This window comes from Bos mutus, chromosome 1 (genome assembly GCF_027580195.1).
Source record: "Bos mutus isolate GX-2022 chromosome 1, NWIPB_WYAK_1.1, whole genome shotgun sequence".
Lineage (NCBI taxonomy): Eukaryota > Metazoa > Chordata > Mammalia > Artiodactyla > Bovidae > Bos > Bos mutus.
Window position 1 is genome coordinate 19,474,360 of NC_091617.1, and position 20,593 is coordinate 19,494,952.

Below are 20,593 nucleotides of genomic sequence, written 5' to 3' on the forward strand. Positions count from 1 at the left end.
AATTCCTTTGCACATAATAAATATCCAAAAGCTCATTGCTTTTAAATAGTGCTTTTTATACTGTCCCTTTTTTCTCCCTTAAATGAAATAGAAGAATGTTTTAAGTCTTTTCTTACTCTATATTCCACAGGTGTTCCAATAAAATTTTAAGAATTGCAAATATAAACATTTAATGCTGGTTTTTAAATATATGTTTACATGGTGTGGGTGGTCCCTAACAATTTTCCATGACCAATACTTATTATCAGAAGACCTGTTTTTTATCTCCCTAAAGATTTTTTAAAAAGCCAAGACATTTTAGTTTGACAGGTATGCCCAAATCAGTGTCATATCCCTATATATCTTTTATAAATGAGCTGCTCATTGGTATTATCACAGAAAGAATGCCTAGTATATAGTAAAATTCAAAATCACCCAATAAAGCAGCTTTGAAACTATGGCTATAACTTTTATTGAAAAATTTTAGATGGGAAATGGAACTGTTTAAAAAAATTATCTTGCTGCTGCTGCTGCTGCTGCGTCGCTTCAGTAGTGTCCGACTCTGTGTGACCCCATAGACGGCAGCCAACCAGACTTCCCATCCTTGGGATTCTCCAGGCAAGAATATTGGAGTGGGTTGCCATGTCCTTCTCCAATGCGTGAAAGTGAAGTCGCTCAGTCGTGTCTGACTCTAGCGACCCCATGAACTGCAGCCTACCAGGCTCCTCCGTCCATGGGATTTTCTAGGCAAAAGTACTGGAGTGGGGTGCCATTGCCTTCTCTGAAAAGAATTATTTTATTTTGGCCTAAAAATTGGGGAATTCAGTTTAGGAATATTATCCTCTAGGTCTTAACTCTAAATTAATTGCCTGTGATATGGGGGATGTCACTACATCCTTGGATCTGAGTTCTTAGAAAAGAACTGGACCATATTGCACCTAGGAACATCCTTCTATTAGGCTCATAAAAGGGCCATATAAAGGATGCAATCCGTAAGTTGGGCTCTAAAGAACTAGAAGGATTTTCATGTGTCAAGGATGATTTTTCTCCTGATTTCTATCATGTTGATTTCCAATTCATCTCTACTTTTCAAAGAATACTAAGTGTTAGAATACAATCCCAAATCACATCACCAAGCAAAAGAGCATTTTATAGTCGATCTCTACCATTTCAGTGTTTCTAGCTTAAAGAAAAGTTTTGTAGCAAGTAAACTCAGCTACTCACTATATCCCAAACACACATCCATCCCTATGGTATCATGGACCATCTTGTCATCCTAGCATCTCTCATTGGAATGTACCTCTCCCTTCTTTCAAATTTCACTTGTTTTTCAAGTGCTAACTCACATATATATTCCTCTACAAAATTTTCTTAAATGTCTATCTTCTACTTAACATCTCTTGATGGTTTCTGTTGCATTTGAGATACAATTTTGTCTCTGTAACATGATACACAAAGCTTTTTGTGACATGGCTCCTGTCTCTCGTCTCCTCTGTTAATGCATTTTAACAGGTAGCAAACAATTTATAGCGTCCCAAGCAGTGAGTCAAAATGATGAATCAGATGGTCAAGATCTCTGTCATCATGGAACTTGGTTCCAGTGGAAAAGATAGATGATAATAAGCGAGTAATACATTGAGAAGATAATTCCAGACAGTGATATGAAGAAACAAAGCAGGAGAGTATATGTAGAATTGAGGAGAGGGAGGTGGGTCAAAGAAAATGTCTGTGAGAAAAGGATAAAAGAGGTATTCTTTCAACAGAGTCTAAAAGATAAGATGTTAGACAAGTAAGAATCCAAGGGCGAAGCAATGCAAGAGGGAAAAGCCAGTGTCAGCAGCACGACTGAGCTAGGTGAGATATGTGATTGTAGATCTGTGATTGTAGACTACAGAGAAACGTTCACAAAGAATCAGACATGACTGAATAACACTTTCACTTCTGGGGCTTCCCAGGTGGCATGGCAGTGAAGAATTGGCCTGCCAATGCAGGAGACACAAGAGTGGCAGGTTCGATCCCTGGGTCAGGAAGATCCTCTAGAGGAGGAAATGACAACCCAGTCCAGTATTCTTGCCTGGATAATCCCACGGACAGAAGAGCCTGGAGGGCTACAGTCCATGAGGTCACAAAGAGTTGGACATGACTGAGCAACTGAGCGCACTGAACCACAGAAATAGGCAGGGCCAGGTCAAGCAAGGTCGTATCCGCTGGAGTATGCCGAATTTGGATTTTCTTCTCAGTGTATTAGGAAGTTACAGGATGGTTTAAGTGAGGAAATCATGCTCTGTCTTATATTTTTAGATAATTGTTTTGGCTGCTGTGGAGAGAATGGATTTTAATGTTATAAAAAAGCAAGGTGGGAGAATAAGTCATTTCAGTAGTAAATTGATCTCAAGTTTAAGCATCTGTCAGCAATGCGGGAGACCTGGGTTCAACTCCTGGGTCAGGAAGTTCCTCTGAAGAACCCACTTCAGTATTCTTGCCTAGAGAATCAATCCCACGGACAGAGGAACCTGGCAGGCTACAGTTCATGGGACCACCAAGAGTCGGACATGTCTTAGTGCTGTCTTTCTTTCTTTCTTTCTTCTATCTTCTCTTGTCCCTGGGAGAAACTTGCAGAGTGGCTTTTCTACTAGTGGAGGAGTTGGAAATGGGATTCTGTTTCATGAATAAAGAATGAATAAATATTTTGGGTAGTGGTGTTTCAGTGATGTGAAAGTCAAAGGAGATGAATGTTTTTATTTCAGCTGTGTTAAATGTAGCATTCATTAATTCATTTCATTTATTCATCCACAAAATATTGGTTGAAAGTTAGTATGTATCAGACATAGTGCTAATTTCTGGGATTAGAGAGGTGACAAAAATTAGAGCTAAATAATGCTAAGAGTAGCTGAGATATATAGGACACTTACTAAGTGGTAAGCTATTCACACACTTGTTGCACATGTAAATTTCATAGTCTTCCTCACAATGGCTTTTATGAATTGTGTATTATTAGTTGCCATTTTATAAATGCAGCAACTAAAACAGAGAGGTTAGAAATTTCACCACGGTCATTCAGCTATGACAGGAAATAAAGGGTTTTGAACCTGGGGAGTCTAGCTCCAGAGGCTACACTGTGTTTTCATCAGTTTATAAAGCCTCTTTAGAAAATAAAGCAGATATAGTCCTTATTTTCTTGCAACCTACCATCTGGACATTAAGATAGTGATATGTAAGATTGTAAAGAAACATGGTAATAGCCAATGGTCATGGGTTTTGAGAGGGTAAATTTTGTGATAACCTGAAATACTGACATCTCCATAATAACTTCACTGAGTTAAGAAATAAAAAAATGAGTACATAAGAGCAATGGATTTGAAAATTTTTAAAGAAATTGGCCAGTTAAAAGAATGTCTTATGAAGCTAGTATATATAGATGGAAAAATAATAAAGTCCTACTGTATAGAATAAGAAACTATATAAGTATTCTATAATTAAGCCATAATGGGAAAGACTATAAAAAAAAAAAAGATGGAGAGATACATATATATGAGTCACTTTGCTGTAGAGCAGCAACTTTGCTGTATAGCAGAAATCAATACAACATTGTTAATCAGTTATACTTCAATAAAAGTTTTTTTTTTAATCATAACATAGGAGTAAGAATTGAAAAAAAAAGTGTCATTAAGAGTGGAAGGCTCTGAATATGTTTATAGATAGAGCAAATGTGTCAGCTGGACAGTAAAACAAGAGTCTATAAAATAGGAAGAAATCATAATCTGCAGGTTGGGATGATCTAATTACAGGTAAAGGAATTCTATTTAGTACAGGAAAGAAAAATTTGTCTAGATTTTGAAGCAAAGAGAAAGGGGATGATCAGAAATAAAATGAGGTAAAAATTAAGGACAGGATAAGTAATTCACATTACTTAGTCATATTAATAACATTTTCTTATGGAACATCAAACAATGTATGTCATAACAAAGATCACTACGTGGCATTGAAGCTCCACATAGGTACAACATTATTTGTTCTTCGCTGAAACAATACTAGAAGATAAATATCAAAACTATATTTTATAATTTGACATGTTACATAGAAATATGTATGTAGTTATGCTGACTACATTGTATATTAATAGAGAACACACCATCCCATATGTTCTCCTACTCTCGTTTTCTTGTCACATTTACTCACATTGTCTTTGTAAAACATTGCAACTGAACAATAACACTTTCAGCCATTCTCAGAGTCTATCTGGTTGAGATGCCTGATAATGTCAATCAATATCAGGCCCAAAATAGATGACTTAGCAGTGGCAATTTAGAAGGGATTATTATAGCACAGAAGCACACTCCTAGTCACTCAGGACTTGGGGTAACCTAGTATTGCCCCCGGAGAAGGCAATGGCACCCCACTCCAGTACTCTTGCCTGGAAAATCCCATGAGTGGAGGAGCCTGGTAGGCTGCAGTCCATGGGGTCGCTAAGAGTTGAACACGACTGAGTGACTTCACTTTCACTTTTCACTTTCACGCATTGGAGAAGGAAATGGCAATGCACTCCAGTGTTCTTGCCTGGAGAATCCCAGGGACGGTGGAGCCTGGTGGGCTGCCGTCTTTGGGGTCGCACAGAGTCGGACACGACTGAAGCGACTTAGCAGCAGCAGCAGCAGAAGTACTGCCCCATGTAGCTAATATCACTTATATCTGAATATACATAGTTCAATGCTAACTGTGAAGCCACGAACGAATGAGTGAATAAACAAAGAAGTACTCAGAGAAGAGACTGAAAGAGAGAGAATGCTACCATAACTCCTCCATAAACCACTGTAATTGGTGAAATGTGCACCAATGTGTCTGCACGCTCATTACTCCACTGGGATTGGGTGTTACGCATCATCATCAAGAACAGGTGTTGGCATCACTTACAGCTCATTCATCATCAGGCTGCAGCAGAGTTAACATATGCTGCTTTAGTGCTAATTGTGTTTGTTTTTACAATCAACGTTGATCTGCCCTTCATCATGCCAAAGAGATAAATGTTAGCTGAGGAAAAACAAACCAGGAGCATCATGTTTATATAGTTACCTAAATTCTCGCTCTCCTTCCCCTGTTCCCCCAGGCAAATTCTCATGGTTAAAACCTGTAGAATCTCAGAGATTTCAAATCCAAGATTCTGAAGTAAAGTATAGAGGGGGCATTTTTCAAGATGTATACTTGACATGAACTTATTGGAGAATACCTGGTTAAATCCTTAAATTCTGATATTGATTGAATGTCACTGATTCAACTATAGATCCCTGAATCAGTGGCTTCTATTTAACAATGACTTTAGAGATTAGGATTTAGAGACAATTGGATTTGAATTATGGAGAGCCATCCTTGTTATTCAGTTGTTACAATATAAGATCAGAATAAAATGTTTAGCATTTTAGCAAAATCAGGAAGCATATAATCAATATATACAGCAATATGTCACACACATTCATTGATTAGGTTTTGATTTAACATAAAGATTCAGTTTCCTGCTCCAGTATAGCTGTGCTTTTCATTAAATGTATCCCTTGACTTTAGCTTAACAAATGAGAATCTGTTAATTAAGTAGTTCATTCACTTGTAATTTGCAATTTACATACCAACTGTTAGTTCTTAAATAGATTTCCTAGAATATTTAGATGAAGTTTTTTTCTTAAATGTCTATCTTATTTTTTTTTCTTATGATGACAAAAGTTTTGCTAAGTCAAAGTAAATTTCAACGCAAATTCACTGCAAATATGATCATTCTTAAATTAGGGTATAAATAATTGAGGCTGTACACTAATTTTAGCAGCTAGATAATTTGTTATTGTTGTTTTAAGGATTCTTTGGTTTTGGTGGATGTATGTGCTATGACTAGGCCTTATGGTTGCATCATCTTTCTCATTTAGCTTTTTGCCATGTCTTTCTCATTGTGCTATTTTTTTTCCTTCAGGTTATGGCTTGGATTCCACTCTGTGGCTTTTCCACTTGACTTTCAGGTCTCTGATTGTAGCCAATTTAGTATCTTGTTACTCTTTTTGCCTTTTCTGTGTGCTAGTATAATTTGTTCCTGAGATAGATAAATGTTTACTTGATGAACTTCTAGTATGAACTTTCCCTTTTCTGTTAAATTTTTCCCAATGATTTCCTTCTTTTATAGTTTAAATTTATTAGAATCTTCTTTCTTAAATATAACTTTTTATTTCATTTACTCTACTCAAGGTCTTGAATCTTGTAGCTATATACACAAGATTTTATGGAAATTCAAATTATCCTTCATTTTCAACTAAGTAATGTGCACATTTTTAAGTAGAGTATTTGTTATTGCCACTTAATATAAAGAGACAAATTTTACCGTAAGGTTGAACTGTCAGGCTGTGGAAATAAGGCATACACAATTTGGAATCAGATTCAGTTCAGTTCAGTCACTCAGTCATGTTCGACTCTTTGCAACCCCATAAATTGCAGAAGGCCAGGCCTCCCTGTCCATCACCAACTCCCAGAATTCACCCAAACTCATGTCCATCGAGTCGGTGATGCCATCCAGCCATCTCATCCTCTGTCGTCTCCTTCTCCTCCTGCCTCCAATCCCTCCCAGCATCAGGGTCTTTTCCAATGAGTCAACTCTTCACATGAGGTGGCCAAAGTATTGGAGTTTCAGCTTTAGCATCAGTCCTTCCAAAGAACACCCAGGACTGATCTCCTTTAGAATGGACTGGTTGAATGTCCTTGCAGTCCAAGGGACTCTCAAGAGTCTTCTCCAGCACCACAGTTCAAAAGCATCAATTCTTCAGTGCTCAGCTTTCTTCACAGTCCAACTTTCACATCCATACATGAACACTGGAAAAACCATAGCCTTGACTAGACAGAGTATTCAGGTGCAAATTCAGGTTTTTTTCATTACTAGTGCTAAAATACAAACTGAGACATATTAAGATTTTTAAGAGCTTATTTAAATAAAAATAGATTTGACTGAATCAGGGAACTCCAAACATGAAGTTGTCCGAATCGCTGCATGGATATGAACTAGATAAAAGCTTACAGAGAAGGTGCAGAAGGAAATTATCTTCTTGGCTATGGCTTTCAGTTCAGTTCAGTTCAGTCGCTTAGTCGTGTCTGACTCTTTGTGACCCCATGAACTGCAGCTCGCCAGGCCTCCCTGTCCAACACCAACTCCCAGAGCCTACCCAAACTCATGTCCATTGAGTTGGTGATGCCATCCAACCATCTCATCTTCTGTGGTCCCCTTCTCCTCCTGCCGTCAATCTTTCCCAGCATCAGGGCCTTTCAAATGAGTCAGCTCTTCGCATCAGGTGGCCAAAGTATTGGAGTTTCAGCTTCAACATCAGTCCTTCCAATGAATACCCAAGACTGATCTCCTTTAGGATGGACTGGTTGGATCTCCTTGCAGTCCAAGGGACTGTATGGCTTTAGTGGGTTCCTTATTTGGGAAAGACTAATTGTCTACTTAGGGCTTCCAAGGTGGCCCAGTGGTAAAGAATTCGCCTGACAAGCAGGACCCTGGAGTTCAATCCCTGCATCAGTAAGAGCTTGCAGAAGAAAATGACAATTCACTCCAGTATTCTTGCCTGGGACAATCCCATGGACAGAGAACCCTGAAGGGCTATAGTCCATGGGGTTGCAAAGAGTCAGACATGACTTAGTGACTGAAACAACAAACAAATTGGCTGCTTATGATTGACTGTTTTGAGGTTTTGATTTCCTAACCTTGAGGCATTTCAGGCTTAGGTTTGGGTTTATTTATCTAGGCTTTAAAGCCACCTCAGTCTAATGATTTCCTTGTTTAAATAATCTAACACTAGTTGTGTATCCTTAGCTATAACACTTAATCTCCCTGTTTCCTAGTTTCCTCATCTGTAGATGATGGTGATGCTAGTACCTAAAATAGGGTTGTTGTGAAAATAAAGTTAGCTATCCAAAGAGTCTCTGGGGTCACAAGGAGTTGGACACAACTGAGTGACTGACCTGATCTAAAGAGTACCTGAAATATTATGTTTATTACTGAAAGTGTTTACTGAGCTTTGAATTTTCTGATTTATCACTGATAGTATTTTGTACTTTTATTTCTAGGCTGGAACACTTAACTTTATGTAACTTGTGTGTTTGTGTCTCTGTGTGTGTGGCATATGCTAATCATGAAGCCTAGAAGGTTACCATTTAGGAATCCAAAATGCTCTTTGGATCCAAAATGTTCCAGGTGGAGGTCTCTGTCTATAATCTAATATTTCACCTCAATTATACCTGCATGTCTTCCACCTGTAGTTTCAGAAATCTGAGTTTTTAATAATCCTCAGTGCTGTCTGAAAAGATCACTTATGCTAACAGAGAGGAAAAGTATGAAATAGTGGGTAGTAGACAATGGCACCCCACTCCAGTACTCTTGCCTGGAAAATCCCATGGATGGAGGACCCTGGTGGGCTGCAGTCCATGGGGTCGCTAAGAGTCGGACACGACTGAGCGACTTCACTTCTTTTCACTTTCATGCATTGGAGAAGGACATGGCAACCCACTCCAGCGTTCTTGCCTGGAGAATCCCAGGGACGGGGGAGCCTGGTGGGCTTCCATCTCTGGGGTCGCACAGAATTGGACACGACTGACGTGACTTAGCATAGACCCAGTAAATCATGCCTGTGGCCCCCTAACAGTCCTTCATAGGACTCAGTAGGTGATATTCAGCATCCAGAAGAGAAAATTGCCAACCAGTAGCAAAGGAGACAGGAAGAGGTGAATAATGGTATTTTGATTAGAACACATTCACTCCCTGTTCCCATCAAAAATTCAGGCTAATGGGGTTATATGTAACTCTTATTCAACCATTTTTCTCTGTGAAATTTTAAATTTTAGAACTTATGAACACATATCATAGATCTTTATACAAATTCTAAAATACTGCTATAATGTATAGCCACCAAATTCCCTGTGGCATGACCATACCCAGATTAAATCTGACCATGAACTTTCTGTGTTTTATACTGTTTCTGATTGCTACTACAAGAAGCAAGTTGTATTTGGACAGAATGAAAAAATAAGGCCTGCCACTAAGTTGGTGAGGCATTCTCTCCCATAGATCTTTGAACTAAATTAAATTCCCTGCCTTTAGGAAGCTCAATGCAAATCACATTACATGACAATAACACTGCCTCCTTCACTTCACGTGTACTACAGAAAGAATAACTGAAAAATAATTTTAGCTCTTGGATGATTTTCCCCTGCTATTAATACTTTGCTAATACATTTACCATCACAAAACAAGAGCATGGAACCAGGAGCAGTTTCCATCATCTAGAGTAATACATACTCAGTAAATATTTATTGATTCAGTGAGTGAGAGAACAAAAGCATGTGGGTGCTCAGAAAAATCTCAGAGGTCACTAATTTCTTACTGAAAACCAGGTGTTGCCATAGTAATATCTACTATTGTGTTCCACATTTTACTTTTGTATTTGATTTTCTTGCTGCATTTAGATTCCGCTTCATGAACCCTGATTCATATTTTTACATTATTATAATATTAACAAAGACTATGAATATAGTGTATAGGTTTTGGGTTATTAGAAGAAGTCTAGTATAAAAATGTTCATTTGTGGTTAAAAACACATGTCAGTTTTTATATATAGAATGGATAAACAACAAGTTCCTACCATATAGCACAGAGAACTATATTTAATATCTTATGATAAAACATGACAAAGAATATAAAAAGAATGCATATATATGTATATTGAATTACTTTGCTGTACAGCAGAAATTAACACAACATTGTAAATCAACTATATTTCAAAAAACATGCAAAAATTAAAAAAATAAAATGTTCATTTGTACATAGGAAATTTGTGAACTGATTCAATCAGAGTTAACTGAAGTTTTACTCTATAAAATTTTTGGAGGCTTGCTCAGGCCTTTTATCTAATGTGCTATTATTACTTTGCCTCTAGTTTCTCCCTAAGACTGCCCGTATTTCATAATAGGTCAGAGAAGAAGGTGTGAGTAATTAGAGAGTGATAAAGCATCTTACTGGAAAGCAGGATTTGACAAAAAGAGTCGCTTGTCACTTCAGTGTTTTCCATTCAACAAAACTGACATCACTGGCCAATCTCAAATCATTGTCCTAAAAATAGCTATAACTTATTTCTCGTTTTTATTTTCTTCTTTTTATATAAATATAAAATAGTTTATAATACACAGTTTTTTGTTTTATCTGAACTGTTTTTTCTTTTACAGATGTTTTATATTATTTTTAGGATCTGTATCCTTCTGCATACACTTTTGCATGCTTCCCCTTTGGCTCATCATCACAGCTTTATGCAAAGAGCCAATCTGTTCAATGTACATCACAGGAAATAGACATGAAAAATACAGACTTAGTTTAAAATCTACACTATCTTTGACTTTTACTGCAAATCTCTACAAATAAGGTAGTACAGTTTTTCCAAACATAGGAGAAAGGAAAAGAGGGACAATTTTTCAAATGTATAGTGTGCATTATACATACATTAATATTTTACTAAATATGGTAATGTGTAATGTCATATTTCACCAAGGCAAGGTGAACATGATTAAAAAGGAGATTTTTTTTTTTTTAAGATAAGGGGATGACATTTTCTGAGAACTTTCTAGACTTATTTTTTAATGATTATGAATTCTGTATGAGTAGCACACACAGAATCCTAAATCTCTACTGACAAATATCACAGACAATGCCTTCTAACTACCATGGGAACACCAAGGTATTATGGAAAGCAAGTAAGTATAAAGTTAATCAATATGCTACTTTCTCACATAGGGCTTCCCTGGTGGCTCAGTGGTAAAGACCCACCTGCTAATGCAGGAGAGTCATGTTTGATCCCTGGGTCAGAAATATCCCCTGGAGAAGGAAATGGAAACACTGCAGAATTCTTGCCCGGGAAATCCCTGAGGAACCTAGTGGGCTACAGTCCATGAGATCACAAAAGAGTCGGACACCACTTAGCCACTAAACAACAACCATGTCCATCAGTTGTTGAAGCGGAAGCACCAATACTTTGGCTACCTGATGCAAAGAGCCAACTCATTGGAAGAGACCCTGATACTGGGAAATATTGAGGGCGGGGGGAGAAGGGGTCAACAGGGGATCAGATGGTTAGATGAATCACCAACTCAATGGACATGAGTTTGAACAAACTCTGGGAGATGGTGAAGAACAGGAAACCTTCGTATGCTGCAGTCCATGGGGTCGCAAACAGACATGATTGAGCGCCTGAACAACAATTATATCACACACAATGCTATATATGGTTTGGTTTGGAGACAGAAGTTTAACACAAAAAATAATCACAGAAAACTTGTGTAGAAGGAAAAATAAAGATGATTTAGAAGGAAAAATAGATTAAGCAAGATTTCAAAGATAAGATGGAGAAAATAAATCGGTAAGCAAAATAACACAGCTTTTGTAATCTTATGATCTTAACAGTCTGTGTTTTCATCCTGTTTTCTCTTAAATTCAGAGGCAAAAATTTACCTTTTTATACCTTATTATCAACATATTAAGTAGCAGAAAGGAAAAAGGAATACTGTGTTTTCTTAAAAAAAAGAAAGAAACTCTATATATAGTATTCTTGAAACTGAGAGGTCTATAAATATCTTAGAAGAGGCAGTTTCCCTTGTAAATATCCAAATCAATTTGAGTTGTCATTAATTAAATTGCTTGAAAATGTTCTCATTTGGTCTCAACATGGGAAATATTCACTGATGAACACTTTATTGCTATCTATTGTTGTTTTCACTGTCTTTGTCTCAATAAAATGAAAAATGCAATTTACTAAAGTAAAACAACAGTCAGAAAAAGCCATCTTGGTCTCAGTGAGTGGGACATCATTTGACTCACATGTGTGAGAAAATAGACGTCAGATGGACAATCTCTGGATATTATGCACTGCAAGAAAAAAGATGAGGGAGAGCAATAGGGCAAAGAAGGAATGTGGAGGAAAAAATAAAGCAAAAACTGTTCTTCAAACAGCCATGTTTGTCAGGTCCTCATTTCCTATTACATGTTTGGAATGCTTGGAAATCTTTATAAAATCAAGTTGAAATTCTTACTGCTTTTTTTCCCCCTCTTTTTATTGGTGTATTATTGCTTCACAATGCTGTGTTACTTTCTGCTGTACAACAAAGTGAATCAGGTATATGGACACATATATATCCCCTCTCTCTTCGATCTCCCTAGAAAAATGGTACAGATGAACCTATTGCCAGGGCAGAAACAGAGATACAGATTTTGAGAATGGACATGTGGACATAGGTGGGGAAGGAGAGGGTGGAATGAAATCCTTACTAATTTGATCTGTAGCCTCTGAAATATTCGAAGTTACTGCCAAGGAAGATTCCATGTTGCATGATAAAGAAACCATTTAAAGAATCTAGAGATTTGGAGTTAATAGTGTTAAAACAATTTTTACATTTCACATGTTAACTACAAAATTATCTCATTTCCCCAAACATTAATGGATGTATTAAATACCAAAGTAGAAATATTAACTTAAAACTTGGAAAATCCTACTCTACATTTAGGAAATAGCTCAAATGTTATCTTTCTCATTAATTCCTTAATTCTACTATTCTTGCAGTTTAAAAAATTTTTATGGTAAATTGTAAGTTTTATTTTCTCCTGCTGCCATTACATCATAATGTCTCTGAAACTAAAAATCACGCTGTCTTTGATGCTGCTAATCTCTTTTTCCAAAGCTTTTGTTTGGATAGGATGGAAGAACCAAACCGAAATTAATCTCAAGAAAAAAGAATTAAAAGCAAAACCCAGGGTAGAGCCAAAAATAACATAGGCAGGTCCTCCTGCACTCAATCTTCCTTAAGTGTTCTGCCAGTGCACTCTCAATGTGTATATTCAATTACTATCAAGGGACTGTAAATTATGTGACACATTTTGAGTGGTCTAATGTCCACCAGGGAAATGAAAGAGATGCTGCAATGATTTCCATTTGCTCACTGACTTTGAACTCCAACTACCAGTGGATCTCACTTAACTGAGTTTTCTCCTTGAAAGACTTGAATTCATATGTCATAAATAAAAACGATCTTATCTACAAGTATATAAAAATTTTTATATGGCCTTTCAGTTTGGTGAAGGAGAGTTTCACTATACTCCTAATACTTTAGTTATGACCAGTTAATGGTTTTACAACTCTTGTCTTTTTCTGTGTAAGGCTTGCAAAGGGTTTTCCAGCAATCTTTCTGCATGAGGACTACATTCAGGGCTTTTGGGAATTGTATTGTGGAAAACCTTAAAGTGGAGGGAGGTAAAGAAGCTGCCAATCAGGCCCCAGGGTTTTGTTCATTCTAAAGATAATGTAAAAGGCAACCATCAGCCTTGCTAATGAGGCTGCTTGATTTGTTTCTTAGAAAACTATTAGGACCCAGTTGTTTGATTGCTTCTTCCATCCAGAGACCACAGGGAACATTTCTGCAGCTACCAGTTCCTACAAAACGTTACTGTGGTTCAAAATGTGACAATCCATGTGTCATAAGTCCATACACTTCTGGCACATACAAGATTTGAGTCTCTAGATTTAACACAAACAGTGAACTATATTTTATGTGTATATTCAATGTTTGCCTTGAGCTAAATTAAAAGCTTTTGTGGAAGACATTCTAAATTCTTTATTTTACATGCCAATATCTTTTTCAACAAAAGCACAGTTTCCCAAAATGATTATAAAAGAATTGAGATGAGGCTGAATGATTGTGGAATTTGACACTATTATTTTATAATTGAGAACATGTGGAGTCACAAATTGATTTACTCAAAGTTTCATGTTATGTTCATGTGTATTACATTTCAATACCAGATTTACTCTGATTAATAAGTAACTGCTAGCATCCTATCCATTAACCTATGTATCATCAACTCTAAGAGTGGTCAAGAACACTTGAAAAGTATATCAAACTATTATTAATAATAAATTATCTGTACCTGAAAATCATGGTGTGATTTTGAATGAATTTCTTTCTTCAAGTATTCACCTAAAACAAATTGCCACAATGATCAAGATTAACAGTTCAATTAAAAGTAATAAATCTGAGTAAGTAGTTAACACTTTTTTATTGACAGTAAAGCACAAGGTTTTTCCTTGTGGCTCAGCTGGTAAAGAATCTGCCTGCAATGCAGGAGACCTGGGTTTGATCCCTGGGTTGGGAAGATATCCTGGAGAAGGGAAATGCTACCTACTCCAGTACTCTGGCCTGGAGAATTCCATGGACTGTATAGTCCATGGGGTCGCAAAGAGTCAGACATGACTGAGCGACTTTCAGTTTCAAAGCAGAAACTGATTTTATAAACAATTTAAAAGGTTTTAATTTTAAAATAATCATGTTTTATATTGAACACATAGCATCACAGTCATTATATTATCAATGACAAAACTATTCTTTAATCTATTGTTATTTAGTCACTAAGTCATGTCCAACTCATTGTGACCCCATGTACTAAACCCTGACTCCCCTGTCCTTCACTGTCTCCCAGAGTTTGCTCAGATTTATGTCCATTAAGTTGGTGATGCTATCTGACCATCTCATATCCTCATACTCTGCTGCCCCCTTCTCCATTTGCCTTCAATCTTTCCCAGCATCAGTCTTTTCCAATGAGTTAGTTCTTTGCATCATGTGACCAACAGAGCATACTGATAAAGAGGCAATTATCTTCCAGAATCAATCTTCTTATGCTCTTATAAATAGATAGGGATCCCCAATTTGTTTCAGATACTCCTTCAGAGGGTAATAGGACTGTGGAAAAATTATATTTCTATATTAATATACTCTGGCATTTTAATTCACTTGGGGAATAATACAGGTCAGTCACTTCAATTTTAGCTTATTTTCCAGTGATGGTCATCCAATTTCTTTACTAGTAAAGAAGAAACAAAATTCTTAAACATAAAGACTTTTATTTTTGTGAAAATGTGAAGTTCTCATTTAAGAAGAAGCGATTGATGCAAATCTCTTTACTTAAATTTTGCTTCAGGTCAGTTCAGTTCAGTTCAGTTGTTCAGTCATGTCCGACTCTTTGAGACCCCATGAATCGCAGCATGCCAGGCCTCCCTGTCCATCACCAACTCCTCCCAGAGTTCATTCAAACTCATGTCCATCAAGTTGGTGATGCCATCCAGCCATCTCATCCTCTGTTGTCCCCTTCTCCTCCTGCCCCTAATCCCTCCCAGCATCACAGTCTTTTCCAATGAGTTAACTCTTCGCATGAGGTGGCCAAAGTATTGCAGTTCCAGTTTAGCATCATTCCTTCCAAAGAACACCCAGGGCTGATCTCCTTTAGAATGGACTGGTTGGATCTCCTTGCAGTCCAAGGGACTCTCAAGAGTCTTCTCCAACACCACAGTTCAAAAGCATCAATTCTTCAGCACTCAGCTTTCTTCACAGTCCAACTCTCACATCCATACATGACCACTGGAAAAACCATAGCCTTCTTATTTTTAGCTTTCATTAAAATGATGGCTCTATACATCATAATACATGGGTTAAAAGTGAGCCTTATACTATAAATGCCTTCTTCTATATGCCTTACTATAAGAATGATACATCATGAACTGTCGTAATTTTAGAATTAAGAATGTAAACTACAATTTATAAAATAATATTAAACTAGTAGGCTAATTACTTATGTATCAAATATTTTGCACTTATATTTTAAACCATCATTTCAAATTGTTCAGTTTTCTTTGAAATTGAATATTGACAAAAAATTCTGAAACCTATAAAATAATGAATACTTTTCAAACCTAAATATTTCCCACATTCAAAATTTCATTTGTGAATTAAAATCAAATTTAACTCCAAAGCACACATTTAGATTCCAGAAAACATAGACTTTTTAAGTGTATTATTTTGGAGTTTGGACCTATTTCTTAGTTTAGAGGAGGTTTATACTAGAAAATATTGTTAACTGAAAAAAAAAAAAGATTATTCATACCATCCTAACTAATGAAATCAAATTTTCAGAATAGACCAGTATGTATGATGAATCTTTCAAACATGAATATTTTATAAAATGATGGCAGACTAGATGATTGGAAATTATCAAATATATTTAGAACTCTGATGTAAAATATATCACAATAACATGTCCTGTAACATTAATCACATCATTAATGGACTGGATATTGGGTTCTTTCCAATATTCTAACTGACACTGTTCCTGTTTTCTTCATTTATTTCAGCCACTTGAGAATTCTTGGTCAAATCCCAGAGTTTGTGTCTAAGATTAGACTCAGTCCAGACTTGAATGTTCCTATTTTCACCTTTCGTTTATGATGTTGTGTTATTAACTTCCTAAATTTACTCTTTTTACATAAAGATGTGTTAACATATAGTGGTTTAAGAAAACCTAGGGGAAGAAACCTTGACTTAGGCTTATGTCCAGCAATCCTCTCCCACCCCCAAAATGATGGCAACATTATTGCCCTCAAAGTACTCATTCATGCAAACATTAATATCATAAATGCTCATCTTTCTGTGAGAATTTGAGTGTCCACTTACATTACCGAGGTTACAGAAAGGCAAAGAACTATTCACCCATCAGGCTCAACAGAAAAAAGGAAAGAATGTTGATCTAGCTACTCTCCTTTATTTAAGGAAACCTGTGACATCTTTAAATTACCAAGCTGTTCTTCCAAGACTCCTTAGAATTCATGACCTAATATCTGGTGTCAATAGGATAGAAAAATAATATACTTTTTGTTGTGATCTCTTTACAAATATTCTCCTTTGTTATACTCGTCACAGGAACATACATAACACTGGGATTCAAGGGACTGTTTTGTCTTTCGTTTCCTTAATATCTAGGTCCGACAAAAGGCTGTGTACACTTTAGTGAGCTAGCCTTTTGCCTATCTGGAAGATGATTCCATTGCTAGTAATTACCTTTACATGACAAAGTGATAAGTGGAGGAGCACTGATGCATTTTAGACAGTGAATTTTTACAAAATTATTAGGGCGTGACCTGCTGGTTTTAGAAAAGGCAGAGGAACCAGAGATCAAATTGCCAACAACTGCTGGATCATGGAAAAAGAAAAAGAGTTCCAGAAAAACATCTATTTCTGCTTTATTGACTATGCCAAAGCCTTTGACTGTGAAGATCACAATAAACTGTGGAAAATTATGAAAGAGATGGGAATTCCAGACCACCTGCCCTGCCTCTTGAGAAATCTGAATGCAGGTCAGGAAGCAACAGTTAGAACTGGACATGGAACTACAGACTGGTTCCAAATAGGAAAAGGAGTACATCAAGGCTGTATATTGTCACCCTGCTTATTTAACTTATATGTAGAGTACATCATGAGAAATGCTCAGCTGGAGGAAGCACAAGCTGGAATCAAGATTGCCAGGAGAAATATCAATAAGCTCAGATATGCAGATGGCACCACCCTTATGGCAGAAAGTGAAGAAGAACTAAAGAGCCTCTTGATGAAAGTGAAAGAGGAGAGTGAAAAAGTTTGCTTAAAGCTCAACATTCAGAAAACTAAGATCATGGCATCCAGTCTCATCACTTCATGGCAAATAGATGGGGAAACAGTGGCTGACTTTATTTTTGGGGGCTCCAAAATCATTGCAGATGGTGACTGTAGCCATGAAATTAAAAGATGCTTACTCCTTGGAAGGAAAGTTACGACCAATCTAGACAGCATATTAAAAAGCAGAGACATTACTTTGCCAACAAAGGTCCATCTAGTCATGGCTATGGTTTTTCCAGTAGTCATGTATGGATGTGAGATTTGGACTATAAAGAAAGCTGAGCACTGAAGAATTGATCCTTTTGAACTGTGGTGTTGGAGAAGACTCTTGAGAGTCCCTTGGACTGCAAGGAGATCCAACCAGTCCATCCTAAAGGAGATCAGTCCTGGGTGTTCTTTGGAAGGACTGATGCTAAAGCTGAAACTCCAATACTTTGGCCACCTCATGCGAAGAGTTGACTCATTGGAAAAGACCCTGATGCTGAGAGGGATTGGGGGCAGGAGGAGAAGGGAACAACAGAGGATGAGATGGCTAGATGGCATCACCAACTCAATGGACATGAGTTTGGGTAAGCTCTGGGAGTTGTGATGGACAGGCAGGCCTGGCATGCTGCACTTCATGGGGTTGCAAAGAGTCAGATACGACTGAACAACTGAACTGAACTGAACTGACCTACATATAATTTATTTGGAATCTATTATCTAAATTGGATAATCTATTATTTATTTATATATGATATATATTGGTAAATAAATATCCAGATAGAAATCTGGTAATATTTTACTTTATTTTCAATTACATCTCAAATCCTTTACCAAATCAACCAATAGCTATCATTTCCCTCCACAGTCAAAAGGATGTGATCCTCACCCAGAAATGACATGTGTTTGTACATAAATCATATGGTCTCAAGGTAATATTAAGGAAATCAACCCTGATTATTCATTAGAAGGATTGATGCTGTCGCTGAAGCTCCAATACTTTGGCTACCAGACGTAAAGAGCTGACACATTGGAGAGGATCCTGATGCTGGGAAAGATTGAGGGCAGGAGAAGCAACAGAGGGTGAGATAGCTTCCATGTTGGCTCAGATGGTAAAGTGTCTTCCTGCAATGTGGGAGACCCAGTTTCGTTCCCTGGGTTGGAAAGATCCCCTGGAGAAGGAAATGGCAATCCACTCCAGTATTCTTGCCTGGAAAATCCCATGGATGGAGGAGCCTGGTAGGCTACAGTCCATGTGGTCGCAGAGTCAGACACGACTGAGTGACTTCACTTTCACTTTCACTGACTCAATGGATATAAGTTTGAGCAAACTATGGGAGAGAGTGAAGGACAGGGAAGCCTGGCATGCTTCAGGCTAGGGGATCACAAAGAGTCAGACATGACTTAGGACTGAAAAACAAATGATATCATAATATTACTTATCCATATTTCACAAATGCATAAACACAGCAAAGTAAAATTCCAATAAAATGGAATAATACGGAAACAGGAGGGACCTGCTACCCAAGCTAAAAACCTAATGTCCAAAACTAATTAGGGACAAAGTGTTTTTGAAATTCTAGAGCTGTAAGAATTCTCAAGATGAGGATTTTTTTAGAGAATTTTCAAGAGTTCATTCTTTCCTCCTGCAGGCAAACATCTATTGAATTTAAATGGAGTGTCAGGCATGGAGCTAGCATATTTATTACATATATAATAAATCAAATAGTACTAAACATTTTTAAACTAAGAAGGGTATAGGCCAAGCAGAGTTCAAAACATCAAGTTCAATGTTTTGGGAAAAAATTATTAGAACACGTGAAGAAATAAACATCTGTGAAATATATTAAGACACTGTAGTCAGTAGTAGTAAGTTATATTAAAATATATATTTGTAAACAAAATTCTCCTGGTATCCATGAGATGCACATATAAAAACACATTCCTGATGTATTTCATATGCTGCTCAATATAATTACATATGTGGTTCTGTTTACACAAAACTAAATAAGAAATCCCATTTGCATTAGATTAAATTTGAGGAGACAATCTTAGAGTTCTTTTCTTTTTTCAACTATGCAAGACACTGCCACTCTTCAAAGACATTAGATTCATTCATAGCATAAATAGACCCTTGAAAGAAAATATTATGACTTCCCATCTCAAAGGTACAAGTGGTCTCAAAAGTCAGTCAGTTGTAGAAGACACAGGATTAACTGTTAAGACAAAGCAAGTGGTCGTTTTCAAGGAGGGAGAGTTATATCACAGAGTTGAATAAAATCACATGTTGCACTTTTACTTCACATAAATGAAAGTTAAATATAGGTTGAATATTTTTCTTGAATTATCAGAATTTTCAAGTGAATGGCTATATTTTCATAGGTAACTCTCTAAAGATGGTTTGTTTATAGTTACAACTTATATCATCTGTTGCTTTTTGAACACACATCTATAAATATTGCTTTTAAGTAAATAGTATAAATTACAGAATTGGTTATTTTATGAATTCTGCATCTCCTAGATAATTATTTTGCATTTCATGACTTAATAGGCTTACTAATATAAGATTACAGAGTAATGTAAAATACTACTAACAGTTGAGCTATTAAAACTTGAACAAAATTTACCATCTAACAAGATCTCAATTCACTTGAATTCTAATGAAAAATGATCAATTGCTTTATAGACAATTGCTCACATTTTGTTTGTTCTTATAAGCCGATACCACATGTAAATTTTTCTTTTGACACATTTCATTATACATACTACCATCTGTCTTGCCACAAGGAGTTACATTCACACTGAAATATACTGAAATATGTACACATTCACAAATGTATGTGTGTGCATGCGTCCACCACACATAAACTCACATATATGTTCAGTATTAGAAACCGAAAACCTGGGTTTTTATTTCATTAAGCAGCTCTGTAGCTCAAACAGGACCAATTAGAGCCTCAGTTTTTCAAAGTATATGAATGATGGTTTCCTCCTTCACAAAGATTTTATGAGCCATCAACAAGAAAATATATTTGAAAGCACTTAGAAATATTAGGCTATAGCTACAAACCAACTAAATAATACTGGGTGTATTTATGTT